Consider the following 13,716-nt stretch of genomic DNA (forward strand, 5'->3'; position numbering starts at 1 on the left):
GCCTCCCGAGTGCTGGGATTAAAGGCGTGCGCCACCACCGCCCGGCCCCCCATGTATTTTTATAAGTGTGGACTACCACACTCCAAATCCTATTGTGATTTTATTATTGTTTGTTTGTTTGTCTTTTTTTCAATTTCTTTACATTTATTTTATGTGCATTGGTGTGAAGGTGTCAGATCCCCTGGAACTGAAGCTATAGACAGTTACAGCTGCCATGTGGGTGCTGGGAATTGAACCTGGGTCCCCTGGAAGAGCAGCCAGGGCTCTTAACTGCTGAGCTATCTCTCCAGTCCCCATTTGTTTGTTTTTGAGACAGGTCTCTCCACATAACCCTGACTATTGGGATTCACTGTGTAGAACAGTAGACCAGGCTGGCCTCGAACTCACAGAGATTCGTTCACCTGCCTTTGCCTCTCAAGTGTTGGGATTAAAGACGTGTGCCACCACACCCAGCCCTATCGTTATTTATTTATTTATTTATTTATTTATTTTTTGGTTTTTCGAGACAGGGTTTCTCTGTGGTTTTGGAGCCTGTCCTGGAACTAGCTCTTATAGACCAGGCTGGTCTCGAACTCACAGAGATCCGCCTGCCTCTGCCTCCCGAGTGCTGGGATTAAAGGCGTGGGCCACCACCGCCTGGCTCCCTATCGTTATTTTTAAGTAAACAGCTCTATGTCTTTAAGTTTTCCGTTTAGTGTCTAATGTGAATGGAGTGTGTATGAGCGCGCACGCATTTTCTTCTCTGGGGAGCAATCCCAGCAGCTTACACACTGTCCGTGTAAGCTCTGTCACTAAACCAGCTGCACTACCATCTATCATGGCGAATGCCGATGGATTGAACCCCACCAAAGACTCTTGGTGGGGGGTCTTAGCATTCTTAATCACCTAGAAGAATTTGAGAATGCAGAAGCTGGCAGCCACTGGAAGGAAAACCCAGGAGTGGACATAGAGAATGTATAGGTCTGTAGAGGCCAGCAGTGGCCGAAAAGGGGGCTGCTAGAATCAGTGTCTTTAAAGCAGTCCCCAGGCCTCTGAAGTCTGGTGGGCGGGGTTTGAAAGGAAGTAGCAGATCAGGAGGGGATCACAGACTTTTCAGATAGGGGCTCCTGGCAAAGGCTCCTAGGAGTCCCCTGCTTCCCTCTGCTGCCCCCATGAGGGTGCAAGTCTATAGGGGACACCCAAAACACAAGGCAGACCTCCCCACCCCCAACCATGAGAAAGATTTGGGCCTTAAAATTATCGTCACCAAGGCCGTGCCGCAGACAATACAGAGGGGACATTATGCGCTGAGAAAGAGGCCTTATTGTTGGTGCAATCAAGACAGCTGTGCTCTGTTCTGAGCAGGCTGGGGGCTGTTCATGTGCCTCAGGCCAGACCCTCACACCCAGAATCGCGTCCTCACCCAAATGCACGCACGGGCTCACTCTGCACTGGCTCTGTCACATAGCACATAGGAGCTTGGCATGTGCCGAGCTGTCCACCCTCACCCTGTGTCAACAGCCACCCTCTGCTACCTGGCTGGGTCTCCAGCACAGGCTTTACCACCTGCAGAGCCCTGATGGAGAGCAAGGGACAAGAGACAGCCACGTTGGGAAGGCGGGACAAACACCCTGCGTGCCCCACCCGGCCCCGCCTGACTGGGATCACAGGGCACTGAAACCAGCAGCCGCCTAGGCTGGGCCAGACGTGCCTGGACCCACAGAGGGACACAAAGGCTGCCTTGTTGCTTTGCCAAACACTTCCATCTCTGGAGTAGGAGGGAGGGACGGGGTAACTGGCGCCCCTATCCCTAGCTCCTGGGCAGGCCCCGAAGCAAGACTGGACTTTAACCTGTTAGGTCACTGCCAGGACTTGAGTTAGAAGCCCAGAAGGGGTCACCCTAACCTGTTAAGGAAACCTGCCATAGGAGGGTTCCCAGACACCGAAGAGACCCAAAGCCTCCACGCTTTCCCTTTGAGGCGGGCTGGCTGTCCTGTCTTCCCGGCTGTTCCATCTGTCTGAAGGTCCTCTTGCCCTTGTCTGAAGGGATCTTCTGTGGAAGGCCTTCTTGGCACTCAGCAAGCAAGCGGTTTCTATGTCTGTGTTCGGCCACCAACTGGGAGCTCCAGACAGGAGATTCCCCAACACATGAGTCACCTATGTGGCTAAGGACGTAGTCGCATCTCAGCTTGACCGATCTCAACAGGGGTGGATGGGAGCATAATGCCACAGGATGGGTTGAGAGTCAATATAGTTACCGGCATGTCACACACAGAGCAGGACAGTCACCTCTCTTACTTTGGTCCTTGTTCTCGGCCCAGGGACATTTTTTTCCCTTCTGTATGTATGGCCAGGCCCCCTTAGCCAAAGAATAGCTGGTTCTATTTCTTAGTTACCATCTGCAGAGCCCTGACCTGGGACACGGGACTGTTTGGAGGAATGTGTATGTGCCAGGTCACTGACTGCTCACAGCCTTTCGAACAGGGCCCCATCTGTCCCCCTCCAAAGGCGGGAAAGCAGAGCATGATGCGGTGCCCATTTCAGGGCCACACAGCTGGCAATTCTAGCTGGAGCCCAGGAAGTCACTTCCACCAGGCAGCCTTCTCTGGCCTCTCACTCCAGATGAGCCTTTGCTGTAAGACCTCCAGCCCCAGATTCACTGAAATACCCCCAGGAGCCCACTGGCACGGTTCTGCATTTGTTTATTGACTGGCTTCTTTATTTTATTGCTTATCTCTGTCAGTGGGTTTTGTGGTGGTGACGGTGTTGGTGGGGTGAAGGTGTTGGCACTGCCTTTGCAGGCTAGACAGTCACCCTGCCTACCGCTGAGTTCAGTCTCAGTTCCCCAGCTTGCCTCTCTTGAGAATGATCTACCAGCATATTTTTTTCCCCTCCAGGGGCTCTGGGAGCCCAGCATCTAGCATCACCACACATGGCTCATGGAGTCTCTCAGGAAACACTGTCACCAAACCGGCAGAGAGCATACTGAGGAGGGAGGCAAGGACTGCCTAGAGAGGCTCAAGGAGTTAAGACTCTCTAGACTACACAAGGTCGGCTGTACTTGTTGCAGAATTTCTACTGTCTCTGTGGACCCACGGTTCTGGGAAGCTGGGAGGGAGGTGCTACAGGTGCCTGGAGGCCCAGCAACTCTCGGGTCTCTATCACTCCAGGCAAAGGTATCTCAGCATGTTCAGGCACCATGAACCAAATGATAGGGCTTTCTAAGACCTATCTTTTTGGTTGTGACTTCTCTTTACCGCCAATATTCTGAACTGCTGGTCAGATTTCTTGGCTTCCACTGAGTGCTTCCAAACCACTGATCAGACCCCGACCACTAGAGACACATTTGGTGGATTTGTTGGCATCTGCAACCAGGGGACCAGCCAAACTGTAGGCCCTCACAATTACGCATGCCCTTTGGAGAGACCCCTTCCACTACAAATTCTGTGGTCATTGGTTGGGTTTTAAAAATAAGACGCAACCATGTCCCTGTCTTCCATTGATTATCTGTGCACTTCTAAAGCAAAGTCAGCCCCACAGAAGCCCCGGGGACAAAAGTTCCAGGACGACACTACTGTCTCACCTGACACTGGGTTAGGAGAAGACATCAAGGACTCGGCAAGCTGGCTATGGTGTCACAGACCTGTAACCTCAGCATTTGGGAGGTAAAGGCGCAAGCACCTGTAAAGGCACTACAAGAGACCAGGCCTCAAAGAAATAAAAAATAAAAATAAATACAGATCACTGAGATGACTGGGAAGGTAGAGCGCTTGCTGCCAAACCTGACCCCAGGGAGTCACATGGTAGAAAGAGCAAACCAACTCATCCGACCTCCATAGGCGTGCCGTGGATTATGTGAGCCCCTCCCCCACTCCAGCAATATTAGATTCGTGTATAAGAAAACTAAGGAAAAACAACAATAATGAATAGGTTGAGGACCCTAGAACCTTCCGAGGACTCTGTCTCTCCCTAACTTTATGCTAATGGATCAGAACTATTCCCTTGTGACAGGATGAAAGCTAGGCCTGTGTGAAGAAACCAGGATTTGCTGCCCCATGGCAGGAAGAGGTGTGTGTGTGCATCTGTGACAGGGTGGCACCCAGGGGCCTCCTACCAGGCAGTTTCTGTCTGGAGGGGAACTCGGGGCCCTGTTTGAACTGAAGCTGTGTTTACAACTGCTCCTGAAGCTGGTACTTTTTTAAAAAATGCTCCAGGAGGTATCTGCCTGTAATTCCAGTTCTAGGACAGTCTGGGCTACATGGAGAGATGAGAAAAACCAGAATGTAGTTCATTGGTAGAGTGCTTCTTTACCTCATACACAATACAAAGTCTGTAGGATGGTGGTGGCGCACGCCTTTAATCCCAGCACTCAGGAGGCAGAGGCAGGCGAATCCCTGTGAGTTCGAGGCCAGCCTGGTCTACAGAGAGAGTTCCAGGACAGTCAGGACTGCACAAAGAAACCCTGTCTTGGCCAGGCGGTGGTGGCTCAAGCCTTTAATCCCAGCATTTGGGAAGCAGAGATAGGTGGATCTTTGTGAGTTCATAGGTCAGCCTGGTCTACAGATTGAGTTCTGGGACAGACTCCAATGATGTGGGAGTGTCATATATCAATCTGTTGATTTCATTGGTTAAGCAATAAAGAAACTGCTTGGCCCTCATAGGTTAAAACATAGGTGGGAGGAGTAAACAGAACAGAATGCTGGGAGGAAGAGAAAGTGAGCTCAGAGAGAGGCCATGCTCTGCTCTCCCGGGCAGACGTGCACGATGAAGCAAGCCGCCAGGTCAGACATGCTGAATCTTTCCCCGTAAGACCAGAGCTACACAGTTTATTAGAGATGGGTTGATCGGGATATCAAAATTAGCCAGTAAGGGCTAGAGCTAATGGGCCAAGCAGAATGGGCCAAACAGTGTTTAAAAGAATACAGTGGCCAGGCGATGGTAGCGCACGCCTTTAATCCCAGCACTCGGGAGGCAGAGGTAGGCGGATCTCTGTGAGTTCGAGACCAGCCTGGTCTACAGAGCTAGTTCCAGGACAGGCTCCAAAGCCACAGAGAAACCCTATCTCGAAAAACCAAAAAAAAAAAAAAAAAGAATACAGTGTCCATGTAATTATTTTGGGGAATGAGCTAGCCAGGCAGCCGGGGTGCTGGGGACGCAGCCCCGCAGCTCCTATTACAACACTCCAAAGCTACAGAGAAACAAACAAACAAAAAAGATACCCTTGAAAATAAACATAGATAGGTAGGTAGATAGATAGATAGATAGATAGATAGATAGATAGATAGATAGATAGATAGATAGATAGATAGAAAAAAACAGACACAATGTCCTGGCTTAGATCCTCTACAGAGTAAGTTTAAAGCCACCCAGGGCTGCAGGAGACCTTGAATTTTAAAAAGAAGAAGAAAGAAAATAGATCCCAGAACTGTCCCACCCAAGAATTTTATACCAGTTCCTGTTGGAATTTTTGTCTTGTCGACAATCCGCAGTTGTCTCTAAAATGAGCGGAATTACTGGTCTCTTCCTAATCAGACAGATACTACAGGAGGTCGAGCCATTTATCCCAGCCCGCAACCCCATCATGCCACCTGCCCAGGCCCCAGACTGAGAGGCACAGGTGGCTGCAGGTGGCAGCCAGGCTCCTGGGGAGCCCTGCCCAGAGTCCCCTGCCTTCACCGTGGGCTGCTATCCAGGACAGACACTCTCCTCCTTCCCAAGCAATTGCACCCTGCTGAGGCTAGAGGTTTTTTTTAAAAAGTGTTTCCTACCTCAAGAGCTGTTTTCCAGAAAGTCCTGTCATTGTCCTGCTCCTTTTCGGAGAGGTCTGTGCAGGAGGAGTAGCTGGCCGCGGCACTCCAGTTTATTGCCCTCCTGGACCTCTTCCAGACTGGATATTTCCTACTCCCCTGCCACTAGTCTGTCAGGCTTAACTGATCATGAGCATACCTTGCCCACCATTGTGTGTGGCACCCACACCCATACCCACACACCCACACACACGCACGCATAGGACAATGCCTGGCACACAGCAGATGCACAAAAGAAAATATTTGTAGAAACAGAATGGAAAGAGTTGGGAAAGAATTAACAAAGAGCAAGATCTGGGCTTCTGTCCCCCAAACTTTTGTTTGGGTTTTGCTGTTTTCTGAAACAGGTCTCTCTGGCCTGGAATTTGTTCTTCAGGCCATGCTAATGTCAAAGTCAAGTTGTCACAATTCCCCCTCCCTAATGTTGGGATTATAGGTATGTACCACCGTGTTTAACCCTACGAGGCATCTTAGAAATCCAGGTGCTCCCTTCCCCATAATGGGCAGGGCCTATGGCTCCCTGCCCAAGGACCAGTGGTACTGTGACCAATGTGCAGGATCCCATCCCACAATCTCCCTGCAGTACCGTCACAGGCCTACCTCTAGAGATGCTCTTTCCTGCCCCCACACCCATCTCAGAGAGATGGAAAATAATTTCCTTTGTCATAAGCTGATTTTGATGAGCCCAGTCCCCAGGAAGTCATCACAGACTCTTGGGGAGCAGCGCAGTGAACAGCGTAACTTATGGGCTTGAGGTCCCAGACACTCGGCTGCTTCTGATGGCTCTGGACACCTCCAGTTCCTCTAAATCAACTGTGACAGAGTGACCTGGACAGCTGCCCAGCCTTCCTCAGGCTCGACTGGTGCCCCTGGCAGGCGCCTTCCAGGTCAGGGGACACAGGCTGCACGGAAGTGGTGACATCATCCTGGCTGACTCAACATAGCCAGAGACGGTAGGGAGACTTTAAGGGGAGGCGCCGGCAGTCTCTCCAGCACAGACCTTTAGGGGATCGTCATTCTCCCCTCCACTTCTAGGGGCTCCTCAGACCAGACTCATCCTCTAAACTGCATCATCTTCCAAAAATTCAGTCTGTCTTTGGGTGAGACATGGTCCCAGAGTTTTGAGGTCCTGTCCCGAGGTTCCTCAAACCAGCCAGGTGAAGGACACCAGTTATATTGACTCAGTTTCTCTACCTGAAAAGTGGTGAGCTTTAGTACTGGGTGAACCTGCCAGTGGTGAGAAGGTCTTGGAAAGTGGCTGGCTTGGAATGCTGGCTCAATTGGCCCGTGTTCCAGACTTTTCAATCTTTAATTTGGGTGGCAATAACCCTGACTTCATCCCGGCCACATCAAGAGTCCTTAGTTTCTCCAGATTGGCTACTTCCTCCCTTGTCTGGCCTAAGGCACTGTTTTCCCCATCACCTTCTACGTTTTGCTAATTCGGGTGGGGCTTTTTGTTGTTGTTATTTGTTTTCCTTTATTTTAAGATTTATTTGTAAGGACTGGAGAGATGGCTCAGTAATCAAAACCATGTACTGGTGTTACAGAGGACCTGAGTTCGATTCCCAGAACCTATGTCAGGTGACTCACAACTGCCAGTAACTTCAGCTCCTGAGGATCCGATATGCTCTTCTGGCCTCCCAAGGCACATACACATACATGCCTTCCAAAATGCACATAATTAAAATTTTTAATTAATATTTTCGTTTGGGTGGTGGTAATGCACAATTTTAATCCCAGCACGTGGGAGGCAGTGGCAGGTGGATCTCTGAGCTCAAGGACAGCCTGGACTACAGAGTGAGTTCCAGGTGACTACACAGAGAGATCTGTCTCAAAAATCAAAATAAACTATTTTTGAGATAGGGTCTCACTACATAGCCTGGGACGCGCTATGACCACAAACTCTTAAAGAAACGCTTATCTTTCCCTCCCAACTATGGGAACTAAGGGGGTATACCACCATGACCTACTAAAAAAATCTTATTTCTAAGATTTATTTCTATGTTCTGTAAATAATATTTTTATTTTATGTGTATGAATGGTGCCTGATATATGTGCATTAAGAGCTTGTATGATGCCCTCTGAGGTCAAGAGTACCAGATCTCCTGGAATCATAGTTATAGATGGTTATGAGCTGCCGTGTGCATGCTGGGAATCAAACCTGCCAGAGCAGCCAGTGTTTTTTTTTTTCCTTATTTCGTTCTTTTCTTTTTCAAGACAGGATTTCTCTGTGTAGCTTTGGAGTCTGTGCTGGAACTTGCTGCATAGACAGACCAGGCTGGCTTCGAACTCACAGAGATCCGCCTGCCTCTGCCTCCCGAGAGCTGGGATTAAAGACGTGCTCCAGCACCACCTGACTGCAGTCAGTGTTCTTAACCCTGGAGCTGTCTCCCCAGCCCTATTTCCCATTTTGTGGGTCTTTGCAAGTAAGTGCAGGTATTCAAAGAAGCCAAAGGCACTGGATCTCCCTGAAGTTAAAGTTACAAGTGTTTGTGAGTCACCAAACGCAGGTACTAGGGAATAGACTTGGGTCTTCTGGGAAAAGCGGGAAACAAAGCATTCTTACGCTGGTCGGTGGTGTCACACACCTGTAATCCCAGCCCTTAGGAGACAGAGGCAGGTGGATCTTTGTGAGTTCGAGGCTAGCCTTTTAACCACTGAATCTTTCCAGGCCCCTTTTTAATTTTACTTGGGTGTTTGTGCAGGGGTGCGTGTGTGTGCAATGGCACACCCATGTGGAGGTCAGGGGACAACTTGGTGGGGTTGCTTTTTTTCCCTATGCCTCTTTTTTTTTCTTTTGAGTTGGGGTCCACTATGTAGATCAAACTGTCCTTGAACTCCCAGAGACGTCTGCCTCTGCCTTGTGTGCACTTGAACACACCTGGCTCTTGCAGGGCAAGATCCTGTCTTTTTTTTTTTTTTTTGGTTTTTTCAAGACAGGGTTTCTCCGTGGCTTTGGAGCCTGTCCTGGAACTAGCTCTGTAGACCAGGCTGGTCTCGAACTCAGAGATTCGCCTGCCTCTGCCTCCCGAGTGCTGGGATTAAAGGCGTCCGCCACCATCGCCCGGCAAGATTCTGTCTTTTAAGAAAGTTTGGGAGCCGGGCGGTGGTGGCGCACGCCTTTAATCCCAGCACTCGGGAGTCAGAGGCAGGCGGATCTCTGTGAGTTCGAGGCCAGCCTGGTCTACAAGAGCTAGTTCCAGGACAGGAACCAAAAGCTACAGAGAAACCCTGTCTCAAAAAAATCCAAAAAAAAAAAAAAAGAAAGTTTGGGGCTGGAGAGATGGCTCAGCAGTTAAGAGCATTGCCTGCTCTTCCAAAGGTCCTGAGTTCAATTCCCAGAAACCACATGGTGGCTGACAGCCATCTGTAATGAGGTCTGGTGCCCTCTTCAGGCCTGCACACAGACAGAATATTGTATGCATAATAAATAAATAAATATTTAAAAAAAGAAATCAAGTTTGTTGGGTAGTGGTAGCTCATGCCTTTAATCCTTAATCCCAGCATTCGGGAGGCAGAGGCAGACAGATCTCTGTGAGTTCGGTGTCAGCCTGGTCTCGAACTCCCATAGATCCACCTGCCTCTGCCTCCCGAATGCTGGGATTAAAGGCATGTGCCACCACTGCCCGGCTGACTGCTCTTGTTTATAAATAATAAGTATATGAGTGAATCATTTAATAAATAACAATGATAATCCTCATCCCAGCATTTAGATTGAGAGTTCAAACTCAAACTCAAGGCCAAGGGCCATCAAGATGGCCCAACAAGAAAAGGTGTTTGCTGCCAAGCCTAACGACCTGAGTTCAATCCCCAGACCCACATGGTAGGAGAGAACCAACTCTCACAAATCGTCCTCTGGATTTCACACGTGCCATGGCACATGGATACACAGACACAGACATACAATAAATAAACAAGTTCAAATGACTGTACTTTTTTGTTTTGTTTTGTTTTAGGGTTTTTTGTTTGTTTTCTCTGTAGCTTTTCTTCTTTTTTTTAAATATTTATTTATTATGTATATAATATTCTGTCTGTATGTCTGCACCAGACCTCATTACGGATGGTTGTGAGCCACCATGTGGTTGCCGGGAATTGAACTCAGGACCTTTGGAAGAGTAGGCAATGCTCTTAACCACTGAGCCATCTCTCCAGTCCCCTCTCTGTAGCTTTTGAAGCCTGTCCTGGAACTCGCTCTGTAGACCAGGCTGGCCTCAAACACACTGTCTTTGCTTCCTGAGTGCTGGGATTAAACGCGTGCAACTCCACTGCCCAGATGACTGTACACGTTTAATTCCAGCACTTGGGAGATAGCAGAAGGTAGATCTCTGAATTTGAGACCATTTTGGTCTTCACAGCAAGTGCCTGGGCAGCCAGGGCTACATAGTAAGACCGAAGTCTCAGAGAAAGAGAGACACAGTGTGTGTTTGAGTCAGGCTTGGGCTACACAGTTCGGTGCTACATTTCAAGGTTCTATGTCAAAATCAACAGGGCTTGAGAGACAGTCAGTGGCTAAACGTGCTCGATGCTCTTGCAGAAGACCAGAACTCAATTCATAGCATCCACACTGGGCGGTTCACAACCACCTGTCACCCCAGCTCCGAGGGATCTGACGGATTTTCTTGGCCTTTCTTGGACATACATACACACTACTCCCCAGTGCACATACACAGAAGCACACATACACATAAATTAAAAAAAGGTTTTGAAATAGGATCACATTCAGTACATAGACCAGACTGACTTTGAACTCAGAGACACGATTTGCCTCTGGCTTCTAACTCCCGAACTAAAGCTGTGAGACGCCAAACTTGGCCTAAACCTGGCTTTTTGTGTGAATGCTGAAGACCCAAGCTGGGGTCCTCATGCTTGTCCAACAAGTGCTTTTCATACGAAGCCGTCTGTCTCTGACCCTGAGCCCGCTCCCCCTAGCACCGCTCTTTTGGTAGTACTAGGATTTATTAGGATGTACTCTAAGACAGGCGTTGGGGCTCCACCACGGTGCTCTTGACTCACAAAGCCCAGACATTCTGCCAGTTCTTCTGCAGCAGTGACAGCAAGAATCTGACAGGCAGGCGGACACTGGAGAGGAGTTCATCATGTGTCATCCTCACACGATGACAAGCAACAGGGACGGGACCTTGCTCACCTGAAACTTGAGTGTAGACTTCACCAACTTAGACCACCATGTTCTCACTGTGTGTAGCAGGAAGGGAACTTATTTAGGACATGGCCCAGGATTCACGGGATCACCTCGGCTCCATCAAAAGTCACAGGCCAAAAAGACATTGCCCCTTGGCCATCATCTTCGGTGCCTCCCGAGCCCACACTTTTCCATGTGCCTCGGTGCTATGGGTGTCAGGTTCCCTGGAACTGGAACTGCAGACACGTATGAGCTGCCATGTAGGTGGTGGGAACTGAACCTGGTTCCTCTGGAAGAGCAGTCAGTGCTCTTCACCACAGAGCCTTCTCTCCAGCCAGAGTCCCTAACTTAAGGAGAGATCCTCAACAGTCTGTTCGTTTGCTCAGTTCCCTGATTTATGCAATAATGTGCTTGATCCCGGAACCATTGATCTCTTGAGTACTCCCAGCATGCCTCTCAGAAAACACTAGGACCACCGCAGGACCAACCCATATCAGCAGGCTCATAAGGGTGGCCTCTTGGGAGATGCTGAAACAGTCCCAGGGAGTCCTGATGTGTGGGGGGACTTAAAGCAGAAGGTGCTCTGAGATTTGGGTACCACCAAATCTCAGTACTAAACCAAAGATCTATGGGTTCCAGACACGTTCCCAATTAGAAGAATAGGGGCGGGAAGGAAAAGATAGGAGCTTCCCACCTCTACTGCCATCTCCCTGAGCCAAGCAGACACAAGGTTCTGAAGACTCACTCCCCTGAGCCACACTTGAGGGAAGCAACCTGCAGAGTTTTCGGAGAGTGGACAGGGGCAGGCTGACCGGCAGGAAGGTGTGAAGACAAAGGCTGACCTCAGCCAGGCCGACTGGGCAGCTGCCTACCCCCTCCCAACTGCGGCAAGCAGCTCCGCAGGGCTGGGCGCCAGCTTCTCGCTCCAAACCAAGTTCCCGCCGGGCGTGCTTAAAGCAGCAGCGGTGACATTTCTGTCATCAGAAGCAAAAACAGGAACCCGGCCATTTTGAGCCATAATGAGCGACACTAGATTGGGTAGAGTCGGTTGTTGAGGGACACTAGATGGGAGAGTTGGTTCAGAAGCCTGCAGTTTCTTAACTGCCAAAGGCCCGAGGCAGATTATCCCCAAACGAGGGTTCCTGACAAGAAAGCTGGAAAATAAAAACGAAAACACCGCTGTCTTGGAAAAGTAGGGAAACTGAGGTAACAGCGTTGACACTAGCCGAATCTGGAAAAGGAAAAAACGGAAATATTGAGAAAAGCATTCAAGATGATGTCTGGAGGAATGTCCAGGTGGGAGCGCCAGTCTGAGGAGTCAGAGAGCTGACCTAGCAAGCCGCAAGGACCCCATGCCAAAGGGTTCTGCACCCTGACCCCGGCCCTGATCGCCCTCAGGAGGGCGCTTGCACCGAGTCTCCTACTCCAAGCAGCGACAGGGTTAAGCTTCCTCGCGGTACTTGCCGCAGTAAGTGGAAAGGAAAGAAGTGTCAACTCCGTTCTCACCACAGCGGGGCTGTCGGATGGCACCTCCCCCCGCCCCGCGCACCCCGCCCGGCCTGCTTCCCCGCCCTCCCCTCGGAACGCGCGCGCACACACCTCCCACCGCTTTGCCCAAATTATTTTCGATCCCGGGAGACTCCGGATGCCAGACGCACTCGGCGGCGGCGGCGGCGGCCGTGCCTGATTCATTGCGCCAAAGCTGCAGATGCGACCTCCCGCCTGCGCCCCGTGCCCCGGCCCGCGCTGGGCTGAGCGCGCGCCTTAGAGAGATGGGGGGGGGGGGCAATTTGTAGGCGCTTTCCCCTCCCCACAAAAGGCGGGCCCTGCCTCCCCGGGGCCAGGTCCCCTGTCTCCAGCTCCCCGGGCTGCGCTAATTAGCTTCCTCCGGGGGCGCCACGCGGCGTGAGGGGCGGCAATTTCCCGGCTGGGCTGCGGGGGAAGCGCTCCTGCCGCCTGGGAAGGTGAAATGGGAAACTCGATTCAAAGAGACCTCCCCCACCCCTCCCGCCAAGCTCCGTAGAAAACGGGTTTGAAATTCCTCCTCTTTTTTTTTTTATTTATAGTGCACGGTCACCATGGCAACCGCGGAGGAGGTCACGGTAGCTGGGCCCCCGCGCGTCACCCCGCGCCTCGCCGGCTGCAGGCGCCCGGATTGCGGCCTCCCAGGCGCCGTGGCCCTCGTGGACTCAGCTCCGAGCTCTCCGCCCCCGCTCCGCCCTGCCCGCAGCTCAGGCCCCTCCACAGGACTGCTGAGTCCCAACCCGGAATATAGCACCTGGGCGCCAGTGCGCTCAGCTATGCTCTGCGCCCCCCCCCCCCCGCGTTTGGCACGCGGGACTGCGCCATGAAACACGTGCCCAACACCAAGATAGGAACATGTGCGGCTCTTGCCGAGGGGCTCACCGCACTTACGGATGCCCTGGGGAATCGACCTATATTTGGTGCACAACTCCGCAGTCCTTGCCAAGAGAGCTCAAAGGACCAGATCTAGCGTCAGAGCCTAGCTCTGCCTAGCTGATTTAGGAGCTGTGTCACTGGTCAAGTCCTGGCCTTTCCGTGCCTCAGCTTGCTCATCAGCAAAATGGATCTGTGCAGTTTAAATACTTTTCAAAGTCCGTTTAATTGCTTAACGCGGTGTTTGCCAAGTGGTTCTAAAAATTTGTTGTTGGGGTCATTTTCCTACAGGCTGGAACTGCAAAGGTTCTGATTAGGGGAGCGCGCTCAGGTTGGAGGCTGCGAGGGAATCCTGAGATCTCCAGCAGCCCTGCCTAGGCGCATAGGCGGCAG

The sequence above is a fragment of the Microtus pennsylvanicus genome, chromosome 4, assembly GCF_037038515.1.
Source record: "Microtus pennsylvanicus isolate mMicPen1 chromosome 4, mMicPen1.hap1, whole genome shotgun sequence".
NCBI lineage: Eukaryota > Metazoa > Chordata > Mammalia > Rodentia > Cricetidae > Microtus > Microtus pennsylvanicus.